The following is a 15,480-nucleotide window of genomic DNA, read 5'->3' as shown; positions in this document are numbered from 1 at the left end:
AAACATTGTTCCAAAATATATGTTTACTGTACAATACAATGAATACATTGGTTTAATCACCAAAACACATTACAATTATATCTTCTCAATTTAGTTATTTTAACTACCAGTTAATCGAATAGCAGAAAATGTAAGATACAATACATGTTTCAACATTGCCCTTTGAATGTAATATGGTATAGTACTGTAAATACACTGTTTTCACATTAGGCAACACACTTGCACTACCCATAAAAATTTACTTTTGACTGTGTGGCCTCTCACAACTCCAACAGCAACATTAAATTTGCTGACGTCACGTCGGTGGTAGGGCTGATCACCAACCACGATGAGACAGCTTATAGGGAGGAGGTCAGAGATCTGTCAGTGTGGTGCCAAAACAACAACCTCTTCCTCAATGTCAGTAAGTCAATGGAGCTGATCATGGACTACAGGAAACAGAGGGCCGAGCACGGCCCATTCACATTTACGGGGTTGTGGTGGAGTGGGTTAAGATCTTCACATTCCTCGGTGTAGACATCACTAAGGACCTATCATGATCCATTCACACCAACACAGGTGTGAAGAGGGCACGACAACACCTCTTCCCCCTCAGGAGGCTGAAAATATTTGGCATGGGCACTCAGATCCTCTAAAAGTTCTACAGCTGCACCATCAAGAGCATCTTGACTGGCTGCATAACCGATTGGTATGGCAACTGCTTGGCAGCCGACCACAAGGCGCTACAAAGGGTAGTGAGTATGGCCCAGTACATCACTGTGGCCGAGCTCCCTGCCATCCAGGACCTCTATACCAGGCGGTGTCGGTCCTCTCAATTGTAAATGAGAACTTGTTCTCAACTTGCCTACCTGGTTAAATAAATAAATAAAGGTGTCAGAGGAAGGCCCAAAATATTGTCAAAGACTCCGGCCACCCAAGCCACAGACTGTTCTCTCTGTTACCGCACGGCATGCGGTACCAATGCATCAAGTCTGGAACCAACGGGACCATTACCAGCTTCTACCCCCAAGCCAACAGACTCATACAAGATTGATAAATAGTTAATAAAATGGCTACCCGGTCTTCCTGCATCGGTCCTTTTTTGCACTACCTCTCTTGCACTGACTATGCACACACACTGAACTCTACCCACACACCAGTGGTGGTCGGAGACGTTTAAGATGAGGGAGGACAATTATTTTTGAGCGTGGCCTTATTTCTATTACAGCATATTCGATGACAGTCATTCATATTCCATTCACCCAGCTCAATGTAACATCGCCAGGTTTAGGCTACTATATGATACTAGAATTTTCCCTATACCTACAACCTAGCCTATGAAAGAAAGTTTACAATGCAGGTGCACAGGTTGAGAGAAATATTAGACTAATCAAGAGGTGCATTTGTAAATTCACTCCGGCTATCTAATTCGATTTCAGAGCACTCTCGTCTGTGTGCCTTGAGTGCAGAATAACTGATGAATTTATGAATGCGCAACACCCGTTGAATTTAACTGGTGTCAGTAAACGTTGGCAAAAAATATATAATTACATTGTTGCTAGCTGCACAGTTAGAGTCACTAACACTCTAGATAACATGATAACAGCATAACCAGCTCTGTTAGGGCGAGTAAAAAGGTCAGAGTGAGGTTTGTGTCTGGAAGTAGCTAGCCAACTTTAGCCAGTTAGCTTTGGTGCTTGACTGTAGTTTATGAGGTCCAAATGCTCGGATCAACCCTACTGAACGCTCCCGAAAGCGACACGCTCTGAATTTATGAACAGACAATCTGACAACGCTCAGATTTACGAAACCTTCATATCATGACCACTAAGAGCTACACATCATTGTCACATAACAGTCATTCACCATAGCTCTACTATAACTAACGCGTTAGTAAACCCGCTACAATCATGCAGTACAGTGTACAGTCAGCAGCAAGCAGTTTAGCAGATCATTGGCGCGCCCCGGTGGCAGTACGTTTATAAATCCAAAAGCTTACTTTGACTTGGAAGAGTTCCAGTGTTTGATAGCCATAGTCAGCTAGCTTCTTGGAGCACCCATCCCGTTAGCGGAATCCTTTTCGTCAACATCCGCTGAATTGCAGAGCGCCAAATTCAAATTAAATGACAGAAAATATTAAATTTTCATGAAATCACAAGTGCAATATAGCAAAACACAGCTTAGCTTGTTGTTAATCCACCTGGCATGTCAGATTTAAAAAAAGGTTGACAGCAAAAGCTATCCAAGCGTTTATGTTAGGACATCTCTCTCAGCAGACAAAACAGCTAGCAGCAAAGTAGATTGGTCACGAAAGTCAAAAAAGCAATAAAATGAATCGCTTACCTTTGATGATCTTCAGATGTTTGCACTCACGAGACTCCCAGTTACACAATAAATGTTCCTTTTGTTCGATAAAGATTATTTTTATATTCAAAAACCTCCATTTGGTTGGCGCATTTTGTTCAGAAATCCACAGGCTCGTGCAGGTAATGACGGGCAGACCAAAATTCCAAATAGTATCCGTAAAGTTCGTAGAAACATGTCAAAAGTTTTTTTATTACCAATCGTCAGGTTTGTTTCTACAATAAATAATAAATAATATTTCAACCGGACCATAGCTTTTTCAATAGGAGAGAGAGAAAAAATGTCTGCTCCAAGTTGTTGCGCATGCAAAACTCTGCTCTCGCCATCCACTGACACGAATTTTTCAGAATAAAAGCTTGAAACTATGTCTAAAGACTGTTCACACCATGTGGAAGCCATAGAGAAATGAATCTGGTTGATATCCCTTTAAATGAAGGGAAGGCATGCAATGGAGCAGGGCGATTTGTTTCTCTTAGGCACTTCCTTGTTGGATTTTCCTCAGGTTTTCGCCTGCAATATCAGTTCTGTTATACTCACAGACAATATTTGGACAGTTTTGGAAACTTTAGAGTGTTTCCTATCCTAATCTGACAATTATATGCATATTCTAGATTCTGGGCCTGAGAAATAGGCAGTTTCATTTGGGTACGTCCATCATCAAAATACTGCCCCCTACACTCAACAGGCTAGCTAACATAGCATCCCTCTCTGTTTGAGCCTGGTGTTTGAGTATGCTAAACTAGCTAGCTGCATTTGATGCTAGCTAAGTAAGTGAAAGTAAAAGTGAAAAAATATATACTATGAAATAAAGCTAGCTCTCTCTTTTGCTTCTCCTTAATTTTGGAAGAAATATATTTGTTAAAAACTGTTAAACTATTGTCTTTCTCTCTCTTTGAGTCAACTACTCACAACATTTTATGCACTGCTGTGCTAGCTAGGGGTGGAAGGGGGTGAGAACCATGAGCCTCCTAGGTTTTGTATTTAAGTTAATAAAAGCATAGGACAGAAGCTAGCTCCAGCTACACCATGGTGCTACCCTACAGAGTGCTGCTGAGGCTACTGTGTGTTTTAATTAATTATTTGGTGACGTGAATATATTTAGTATAGTTCTATGTAAAAAAGTATGTTTTAATTTTTAAGAAATTCACTGAGGATGGTCCTCTCCTTCCTGCCACACACTCACATATACAGTACTTGCACTGACACCCCAACACACACACACACTCACAAGATGGAGATTTAACCTCTAGTGACACCCCATCCCGGATCCAGGAGCGTAATCATCGACTGACACTAATTAGCATAACGCAACGGACATAAATATTACTTGAAAATATTCCCATTCATGAAAATCACAAGTGAAATATATTGAGACACAGCTTAGCCTTTTGGTAATCACCCTGACATCTCAGATTTTCAAAATATGCTTTACAGCCAAAGCAAGACAAGCATCTGTGTAAGTTTATCGATAGCCTAGCATAGCATTATGTCCAGCTAGCAGCAGGTAACTTGGTAACTTGGTCATGAAAATCAGAAAAGCAATCAAATTAAATAGTTTACCTTTGATGAGCTTCGGATGTTTTCACTCACGAGACTCCCAGTTAGATTGCCAATGTTCCTTTTTCCAAAAATATTGTTTTTGTAAGCGAAATAGCTCCGTTTGTTCTTCACATTTGGCTGAGAAATCGACCGGAAATTTCTGTCACGACAATGGCAAAAAATATTCCAAATTAGCTCCATAATATCGACAGAAACATGGCAAACGTTGTTAATAATCAATCCTCAAGGTGTTTTTCAAATATCTATTCGATAATATATCCACCGGGACAATTGTTTTTTCAGTAGGACCGATTGGAAAAATGGCTACCTCTGTATTTTACGCGAGAATCACTCTGAGAGCCATCAGGTGACCACTTACACAATGTAGCCGCTTACGGGTATTCTTCAACATAAAGGCGTAAAACTACGTCACAATGCTGTAGACACCTTGGGGAATACGTAGAAAAAATAATCTGGTTGATAGCCCATTCACTGCTCAATATGGACGCATTGGAACGCAGAGCTTTCAAAACATGAGGCACTTCCGGATTGGATTTTTCTCAGGCTTTCACCTGCAATATCAGTTCTGTTATACTCACAGACAATATTTTTACAGTTTTGAAAACTTTAGAGTGTTTTCTATCCTAAGCCGTCAATTATATGCATATTCTAGCATCTTGTCCTGACAAAATATCCCGTTTCCTTTGGGAACGTTATAAAAAAAAAAATGAAAATACTGCCCTCTAGTCACAAGAGGTTTTTAAAGAGAGAGAGAGAGAGAGAGAGAAAGAGCAAGAGAGAAAAGCAACACCTGGATCATTTGTAAACTATGGTTAGTTTTAGTACTAACACCTTGCCCTGAACTGCCACTCATATGGGTAAGAATTGTGATGCCTGTATTTACATGTTGAAGGTCTTCGTTGAGTATCGTTTGTGTGCCAAGTTCTGCTTACTGGCATAGGTTAGGCCGACAAACCTTGTTCTTTCGATGGCCGTCTCCTTCGTTATCGGGTGTAAGTCTATGATTGTCCACAAGATGTCACAATGTGCTTTTTCTAAGTTGTATGTTTCCTTGCACTCATTCTGTGAGAGTGGGCTTCTGAGGAGGCTACTCAGCCATGTCGACGCTCCAAGCGTGGGAAGGAGGGCCGTGTAGACAACCGGTGACATGAAAAAAATAACCGGGTGGTCTTGCTTGAATTCACCTTCTTAGACACAGTACTCAACTGTAACATTGATTGTTAAGAGGTTTCCTTTGTCTTCAACAACCTCGTGTTGTGTTCCGGGGTCATGACTAGTCATAGACCTCAGCTGCAGCTCATGGTCAACTTAGTCTAGTATGTAAATTCTAAACTGACATGTTTATACCCTAGGGTAGAAAGGAGCTTTTCTATCTTTATGACACACTCTCTGGGTACACTGGGCGTAGCTAGTTACGAGGCAAGGTATCAGGATTTACTATGAACTCATTTAGACAACTAAAATCACAGTCTTATCGTCAACCTGGTAGGATTTATGCAAGCTGCCAACCACCACCAGAATGGACAGGGGAGGTCCCGGCTGTGGCTCGCAGTTCCAGACCCGTCGTCCGGTTGTCCAGCCTAGTGGATCTAGGCAGTAACTTAGGCAGACGTTAATAAATGAACAACACTCAGGCAAAACATCCTTATATTTCTTTCCCAAATGAGCGGTGTCGTGGCACTAACTGGTAGCTGTATGGGGAACTGGTTTGTGGCTTTATCATTTCCTAATTATCAAAGTGAATTAAATAAAAATGAATAAAGAGACAAACAAAGATGTTCAAAATATAGTTACCACACCTTAATCATCTAATTTTAACTACAGTTGAAGTCGGAAGTTTACATACACCTTAGCCAAATACACTTCAACTCAATTTTTCACAATTCCTGACATTTAATCCTAGTAAAAATTCTCTGTCTTAGGTCAGTTAGGATCACCACTTTATTTTAAGAATGTGAAATGTCAGAATAATAGTAGAGAGAATTATTTATTTCAGATTTTTATTTCTTTCATTACATTCCCAGTGGTCAGAAGTTTACATACACTCAATTATTATTTGGTAGCATTGCCTTTAAATTTACATACAAGAATTTACATACAAAAATTGTCCGTTTTGTAGGCTTCCTTGCTCGCATACGCTTTTTCAGTTCTGCCCACAAATATTCTATAGGATTGAGGTCAGGGCTTTGTGATGGCCACTCTAATACATTGACTTTGTTGTCCTTAAGCCATTTTGCCACAACTTTGGAAGTATGCTTGGGGTCATTGTCCATTTGGAAGACCCATTTGCAACCAAGCTTCAACTTCCTGACTGATGTCTTGAGATGTTGCTTCAATATATCCACATAATTTTCCTTCTCATGGTGCCATCTATTTTGTGAAGTGCACCAGTCCCTCCTGCAGCAAAGCACCCCCACAACATGATGATGCCACCTCCGTGCTTCACGGTTGGGATGGTGTTCTTCAGCTTGCAAGCGTCCTCCTTTTTCCTCCAAACATAACAATGGTCATTATGGCCAAACAGTCCTATTTTTCTATCTTCAGACCAGAGGACATTCCTCCAAAAAGTACAATCTTTGATCCCCATGTGCAGTTTCAAACCGTAGTCTGGCTTTTTTATGGCGGTTTTAGAGCAGTGGCTTCTTCCTTGCTGATTGACCTTTCAGGTTATGTCGATATAGGACTCGTTTTACTGTGGATATAGATACTTTTGTACCGGTTTCCTCCAGCATCTTCACAAGGTCCTTTGCTGTTATTCTGGGATTTACTTGCACTTTTCGCACCAAAGTATGTTGATCTCTAGGAGACAGAACGCGTCTCCTTCCTGAGAGGTATGACGGCTGCCTGGTCCCATGGTGTTTATACTTGCATACTATTGTTTGTACAGATGAACGTGGTACCTTCAGGCATTTGGAAATTGCTCCCAAGGATGAACCAGACTTGTGGAGGTCTACAATTATTTTTCTTTTAGGTCTTGGCTGATTTCTTTGAATTTTCCCATGATGTCAAGCAAAGAGGCACTGAGTTTGAAGGTAGGCCTTGAAATAAATCCACAGGTACACCTCCAATTGACTCAAATGATGTCAATTAGCTTATCAGAAGCTTCTAAAGCCATGACATCATTTTCTGGAATTTTCCAAGCAGTTTGAAGGCACAGTTTTTTTTTTTTTCACCTTTATTTAACCAGGTAGGCTAGTTGAGAACAAGTTCTCATTTGCAAATGCTACCTGGCCAAGATAAAGCATAGCAGTGTGAGCAGACAACAAAGAGTTACACATGGAGTAAACAATTAACAAGTCAATAACACAGTAGAAACCAAAGGGGGAGTCTATATACAATGTGTGCAAAAGGCATGAGGAGGTAGGCAAATAATTACAATTTTGCAGATTAACACTGGAGTGATGAATGATCAGATGGTCATGTACAGGTAGAGATATTGGTGTGCAAAAGAGCAGAAAAGTAAATAAATAAAAACAGTATGGGGATGAGGTAGGTGAAAAAGGGTGGGCTATTTACCAATAGACTATGTACAGCTGCAGCGATCAGTTAGCTGCTCAGATAGCTGATGTTTGAAGTTGGTGAGGGAGATAAAAGTCTCCAACTTCAGCGATTTTTGCAATTCGTTCCAGTCACAGGCAGCAGAGTACTGGAACGAAAGGCGGCCAAATGAGGTGTTGGCTTTAGGGATGATCAGTGAGATACACCTGCTGGAGCGCGTGCTACGGGTGGGTGTTGCCATCGTGACCAGTGAGCTGAGATAAGGCGGAGCTTTACCTAGCATGGACTTGTAGATGACCTGGAGCCAGTGGGTCTGGCGACGAATATGTAGCGAGGGCCAGCCGACTAGAGCATACAAGTCGCAGTGGTGGGTGGTATAAGGTGCTTTAGTGACAAAACGGATGGCACTGTGATAGACTGCATCCAGTTTGCTGAGTAGAGTGTTGGAAGCCATTTTGTAGATGACATCGCCGAAGTCGAGGATCGGTAGGATAGTCAGTTTTACTAGGGTAAGCTTGGCGGCGTGAGTGAAGGAGGCTTTGTTGCGGAATAGAAAGCCGACTCTTGATTTGATTTTCGATTGGAGATGTTTGATATGAGTCTGGAAGGAGAGTTTGCAGTCTAGCCAGACACCTAGGTACTTATAGACGTCCACATATTCTAGGTCGGAACCATCCAGGGTGGTGATGCTAGTCGGGCGTGCGGGTGCAGGCAGCGACCGGTTGAAAAGCATGCATTTGGTTTTACTAGCGTTTAAGAGCAGTTGGAGGCCACGGAAGGAGTGTTGTATGGCATTGAAGCTTGTTTGGAGGTTAGATAGCACAGTGTCCAAAGACGGGCCGAAAGTATATAGAATGGTGTCGTCTGCGTAGAGGTGGATCAGGGAATCGCCCGCAGCAAGAGCAACATCATTGATATACACAGAGAAAAGAGTCGGCCCGAGAATTGAACCCTGTGGCACCCCCATAGAGACTGCCAGAGGACCAGACAGCATGCCCTCCGATTTGACGCACTGAACTCTGTCTGCAAAGTAATTGGTGAACCAGGCAAGGCAGTCATCCGAAAAACCGAGGCTCCTGAGTCTGCCGATAAGAATATGGTGATTGACAGAGTCGAAAGCCTTGGCAAGGTCGATGAAGACGGCTGCACAGTACTGTCTTTTATCGATGGCGGTTATGATATCGTTGAGTACCTTGAGTGTGGCTGAGGTGCACCCATGACCGGCTCGGAAACCAGATTGCACAGCGGAGAAGGTGCGGTGGTATTCGAGATGGTCAGTGACCTGTTTGTTGACTTGGCTTTCGAAGACCTTAGATAGGCAGGGCAGGATGGATATAGGTCTGTAACAGTTTGGGTCCAGGGTGTCTCCCCCTTTGAAGAGGGGGATGACTGCGGCAGCTTTTCAATCCTTGGGGATCTCAGACGATATGAAAGAGAGGTTGAACAGGCTGGTAATAGGGGTTGCGACAATGGTGGCAGATAGTTTCAGAAATAGAGGGTCCAGATTGTCAAGCCCAGCTGATTTGTACGGGTCCAGGTTTTGCAGCTCTTTCAGAACATCTGCTATCTGGATTTGGTTAAAGGAGAACCTGGAGAGGCTTGGGCGAGGAGCTGCGGGGGGGGCGGAGCTGTTGGCCGAGGTTGAAGTAGTCAGGCGGAAGGCATGGCCAGCCGTTGAGAAATTTATCAGTGGTGACCGTGTTACCTAGCCTCAGTGCAGTGGGCAGCTGGGAGGAGGTGCTCTTGTTCTCCATGGACTTCACGGTGTCCCAGAACTTTTTGGAGTTGGAGCTACAGGATGCAAACTTCTGCCTGAAGAAGCTGGCCTTAGCTTTCCTGACTGACTGCGTGTATTTGTTCCGGACTTCCCTGAACAGTTGCATATCACGGGGACTATTCGATGCTATTGCAGTCCGCCACAGGATGTTTTTGTGCTGGTCGAGGGCAGTCAGGTCTGGGGTGAACCAAGGGCTGTATCTGTTCTTAGTTCTGCATTTTTTGAACGGAGCATGCTTATCTAAAATAGTGAGGAAGTTACTTTTAAAGAATGACCAGGCATCCTCAACTGACGGGATGAGGTCAATGTCCTTCCAGGATACCCGGGCCAGGTCGATTAGAAAGGCCTGCTCACATAAGTGTTTTAGGGAGCGTTTGACAGTGATGAGGGGTGGTCGTTTGACTGGAGGGCCAGTTGGTCAGGATGACGTCTATGAGGGTGCCCTTGTTTACAGAGTTAGGGTTGTACCTGGTGGGTTCCTTGATGATTTGTGTGAGATTGAGGGCATCTAGCTTAGATTGTAGGACTGGCGGGGTGTTAAGCATATCCCAGTTTAGGTCACCTAACAGAACAAACTCTGAAGCTAGATGGGGGGCGATCAATTCACAAATGGTGTCCAGGGCACAGCTGGGAGCTGAGGGGGGTCGGTAGCAGGCGGCAACCGTGAGAGACTTATTTCTGGAGAGAGTAATTTTCAAAATTAGTAGTTCGAACTGTTTGGGTATGGACCTGGAAAGTATGACATTACTTTGCAGGCTATCTCTGCAGTAAACTGCAACTCCTCCCCCTTTGGCAGTTCTATCTTGACGGAAGATGTTATAGTTGGGTATGGAAATCTCTGAATTTTTGGTGGCCTTCCTGAGCCAGGATTCAGACACAGCAAGGACATCAGGGTTAGCAGAGTGTGCTAAAGCAGTGAGTAAAACAAACTTAGGGAGGAGGCTTCTGATGTTGACATGCATGAAACCAAGGCTTTTTCGGTCACAGAAGTCAACAAATGAGGGTGCCTGGGGACATGCAGGGCCTGGGTTTACCTCCACATCACCCGCGGAACAGAGAAGGAGTAGTATGAGGGTGCGGCTAAAGGCTATCAAAACTGGTCGCCTAGAGCGTTGGGGACAGAGAATAAGAGGAGCAGGTTTCTGGGCATGGTAGAATATATTCAGGGCATAATGCGCAGACAGGGGTATGGTGGGGTGCGGGTACAGCGGAGGTAAGCCCAGGCACAGTGTATGTAAACGTCTGACCCACTGGAATTGTTATACAGTGAATTATAAGTGAAATAATCTGTTTGTAAACAACTGTTGGAAAGATGGCTTGCGTCATGCAGAAAGTAGGTGTTCTTACCTACACCTGTTGTTTTCACAGCATGTGACAAATAACATTTGATTGGATATATAGATCATTTTAAATATGATGATTACTTTATGGATCAGTTTGTCTTTCTTGGTTTGATGTTGTATTGTATTGTAGCTCAACATCCTCTCAGTAGATTGAGGTGTAATTTCACAGAAACTGAAACTGTCACTGTGTCCACAAAATGACACAGCATGACGCAGTAATAACAGATGCAACACTGCTTGCCTAAAAATGAGTTGAGTCATTATCTTTGAGAAACAAATGGCATAAACAACAGGAACTTTTGGTTTGGAGCGAACCCATAGTCCCTTCCTTTTTACTAGGAATGTGTCTAAATTAAACACACTACAACCATCCTTTCTCCATGATTTCTTTGTGTCAGAAGTTGAAATGATTTGAACTTTTATGAATGTCGGATGATTAATTGATGTAGACAGGAAGACGAGGACCATGCAGTTGTATAGATAAATGTGGGATAATAAATTAAGTCTATAAAAATAACATACACTACATCAGGAGACAAAATAAGGAGATGCTAATTAACTACAGTAAAGTCTTGTAAAGCAGTTGGTCTAGCAGATCTTAAAGTAATAGGAAACCTGACATGTTCATCGTAAATTTCCTTCTGTAAATTAATCAAGGATTCCAGGGTGTATGTCCTACATTGAAATTATTCATTGATGTTACAAAATAGGTGGATAATGTCTGGTGAACTTTAAAGAAGGTAGATGATTTGTAGGAATACAGATGACATCAGCCTTGTGGTCAGTGTTGGCTAGAAAGCTATGTTACCTTTACTGTGTTATTGGACTGTGTGTTAACATACAGATGTCAGTCTTCATAGTCAAACCAACACCAGCACAGGAATAAACACAAACAGGGAACGTGTCGGTTGGAATGCCATTTCAATGTCCCCTTAAACACCTTCAAAAAGTTCCAAGTCCACCACAATTCCATATGATTGTTAACCATAATCTATGTGGTTACTTGTGTTTAGGTCACTCTGCGGCACCAAGGCTATACACCATGATGCCATAACGTCTGCTTTTTACAAACAGGAGCCCTCAAGCATCTCGTCAAATGTCTTATCCACTGCATTCCCATACAATGTTGGCACTCCTGTTGGCAGAGCGCAATCCAAAGACTCCCCAGTACCCTCCCAAATGGCACCCTATCCCCGACGTAGGGCACTACTTTTAATCAGGACCTATAGGGTAGTAGTGCACTATATAGGGAATAGGCTGCCATGAGGGACTCCACCATAGAAGTCATCAAATCATTATCTCTTGCTGATCCTTCCTCACATTCATATTCCTCAACGCTTTTCAAATATGTCAGCTGGATAAACCCTAAATAATGATTTTTGGCACACGCATAATGTCTATTGCTTTCTTAGTGATTTCAACATTCATAATAATAGGAACATTTAGATCCTTGACCAAATTCAATGGCGTAATTGTGGTGAGAGAGTTAAGAGAGCACAGCTATTTACTGTGTAATTAACTTCTGTAACGGGACCATGGGATTCTCATACTACAATAACCTTTAGTCACTGGTCTGGTCTGCCTGGTGTAGGATGAAATACACTGTAGATGCTGTTCTTCGGTCAGTTTAGCATTTACCCCACTAAACGCTTAAGGTTAGTATTTGGGGTGGGGAAGCTGATCCTAGATCTGTACCTAGGGAAAACTTCACCCCAGGGCCCTGGTAGAGCAGGGAGGTGGTGCTGTTCAGGTAATCAAAGACTTTATAACAGTATTATACCTGGCCCAAGATCTATCCTGACTTGGTTGCTTTACTCTCTGATCCAGGAAGTGTACTGTATGTTATATGGTCCTGATCCAGGAATTCTATCTTGCATGGTTCTTATCCAATTCAACATTTTTCGAAATCGACTCAATTATCAAGTTTACATATTCTACTTTGATTTGATCCTTCACAGCTCAAGTCTATATTTTGGGTGGTTCTGATCTTTGCTTTTATACTATCGCACTGATCCTGTCATAGGCCTATGTATATTCTCTAATCTCTATGGCCCCGATCCTTTGTGCTTTATAAATCAAATCTAGTCACACGTTCTCCATGGTTTTGATCTTGTGTTGATGCTCTTCCAGAGTGAAGGGACGCTACAGTGAGTACTGAGTCAAATTAGACCTGAGTGCAAATAGTATTCAAAATATTTTCTGAGGTCTTGGCTGATTTATTTTGATTTTCCCATGATGTCAAGCAAAGAGGCACTGAGTTTGAAGGTAGGCCTTGAAATACATCCACAGGTACACCTCCAATTGACACAAATGATGTCAATTAGCCTATCCGAAGCTTCTAAAGTCATGACATAATTTTCTGGAATTTTCCAAGCTGTTTAAAGGCACAGTCAACTTAGTGTATGTAAACTTCTGACCAGTGGGAATTGTGATACAGTGAATTATAAGTGAAATAATCTGTCTGTAAACAATTGTTGGAAAAATGTATTGTGTCATACACAAAGTAGATGTCCTAACCGACATGCCAAAACTATAGTTTGTTAACAAGACATTTGTGGAGTGGTTGAAAATGAGTTTTAATGACTCCAACCTAAGTGTATGTAAACTTCCGACTTCAACTGTATATTCTAAGGTCAAATGTCGTTCTGTCATGGCCTGGTGTGGTCTAGTGATTAGGGTTTCTGCCTTCAGTGCTCACACATAGGCCTACCATAATGGTGTGGGTTTGATTCTGGCTTGTGCCCTTCTGATAAAATGACTCAATCCCTGATGGACTAGATTTACACGTTTGAAATATGGAAATAATAAATCATGTAATACTTTTTTTCTGCTCTTCAAATAGAGGAAGTTTGCAAGTTCAATAATTGTTGCAATTTAGCACGTATTGATGGTTTAACGAGACATCAGATAATCTAGTGCCATCGATGATTGCAATAGGCCCCTTTTTATTTGATTATATTCCAATAGGCTACATTCTGTCGGCTACACATTAGCCTAAACACATAATGAATTGTGTGAAAAACGATAATAGGCTACTGTTTGTTTCTCTGGCTGAGATGATGAGCTGACTTGGGCCATCAGTTGATTGACAGATGTAGGCCTACTATAGAACAATAAACTTTCCTCCAGTGTGGATGCTCGTACACATTTTAGCCTATATATAATTTGTCGATATAGTCTTTGGTGTGGATTGAAAGCTTGTATTGTGTGGCTTTAATATTTCATTTCGTAAAGCTGACAAGACTTTTATGCAAAACAGCCTATCCAAAGACGATTTCGTTGAGCTGAGACACTTTTCCTTGATGTTTAAATGATCAGACTATTCTTTTTACTACTTGAAAACATGGAAGTAAATTACATTTCCTTGTGGGCCTAATGTAGGCTCAAGTACTACTAGACGCAAACTGATGAGGCTCGGAGACTGAAGTACAATGCTTAGACCACTGCACTACGGCAGTTCACAATGCTTGAGAAAGAACTAAGAATACTATGAATACTGATGATACATAGATACATGTTGTTTTAAATCATTTTATTTGAAGCATTCCCCAAACCATAGTCCTAGTCCTAACCTTAACCATTCAGAATTAATGCCTAAACCGTTAACCTTTGAGTTTGTTTTTTACCTTGTAACCACACAGAACTAACCCTATTACTATACTATTAATGCATCAAAATTAGACGTTCATCCATGAGTCAAATGGCCGGATTCAAACTCGACCCTTGGTTATGTGTGGCTGTAAACGCTGGACCCCACAGGGATTGAGGAAACCTTAACATTTAATAAAACAGTTGATCTAAAACAACAGATTTTCCCTAACGAAAAATGCATCTACCCCCTACAAATTTGTACATTTATTATAATCCACATAACAATTCACAGGAGACTCTCTGTAGCCTACATTAGGTACAATGTAGGTACAGTGAACATTGTATATACAGCTGACCCCTGGCGGCGATTCAAAATATTTCTTCAGATATTCAAATCCTCCTGCTGCAGGATTATTTTCTTCCTGCAACGAAAGGGGTCAAATTAAGATCCGACATATGTATCTATGAGCCTGAGAGGTGCAGCCAGTCAGGCAGTCCAGCTGGTGACAGACACCCATTAAGTGGTCTTAATGGGTGTCTGTCTGTAATTAGAACTAGTGATTACAGCATATGGCAGGACACCTGCGTAAGCGGGCACACACAAACACAAACACACATGCAGCGGCTCCTAATGGCACAGTGGATATAATGCCAGCCTTTATATCCAGGAGAGTACTGTAACTACGGGTTGCCAGTCCCAGACCATTATAAGCAGCGTTGCCAGCCTGAGCCAGCTCATTCTCCTAAATGGCACAGTGGATATAATGCCAACCTTTATATCCAGGAGAGTACTGTAACTACGGGTTGCCAGTCCCAGACCATTATAAGCAGCGTTGCCAGCCTGAGCCAGCTCATTCTCCTAAATGGCACAGATGCGATCTCTTATCGCCACGGCAACACCCATTACCTGGTCATTATAGGGCTGTTTCTACGGTCAATTTTTATGCTGTTTGTTTTTACTGAGCCCCTGTGAAAGTAGATCCGCCTCCCTGGTTTAGTGCATGTAAAAACACAGCCCTCAGGCAGCTGTATCTGATACAGACTCAGTGTAATGGTGTACAGCCCTGTAATCATGATGTTTTTACACCGTAAATTGTGTGTAATAGCACTGTAAATTAGATATCAAGTGGAAAGATTGTAGATTTATATTTTAGTATCCATAAAAAGTACATATTCATTGTGCATACAATATAGACCACATAGTGTCTTTATACAAATGTGATTAGTTATGTACTAACAGATTGGGCAAAACTTTGGGATTTAGCAAAATTGCAAAAGGTTTGAAATGTAATTTGCATTTCTCTAAGAAATGACTAACCACCAGTGTAGCTCTTAAGGCCTACAGAGGACAGGAAAGTGTCTTAGTTT

This window comes from Oncorhynchus kisutch, linkage group LG14, assembly GCF_002021735.2.
Source record: "Oncorhynchus kisutch isolate 150728-3 linkage group LG14, Okis_V2, whole genome shotgun sequence".
In the NCBI taxonomy this organism is placed as follows: Eukaryota; Metazoa; Chordata; class Actinopteri; order Salmoniformes; family Salmonidae; genus Oncorhynchus; species Oncorhynchus kisutch.
This window is presented reverse-complemented; position numbering follows the sequence as displayed.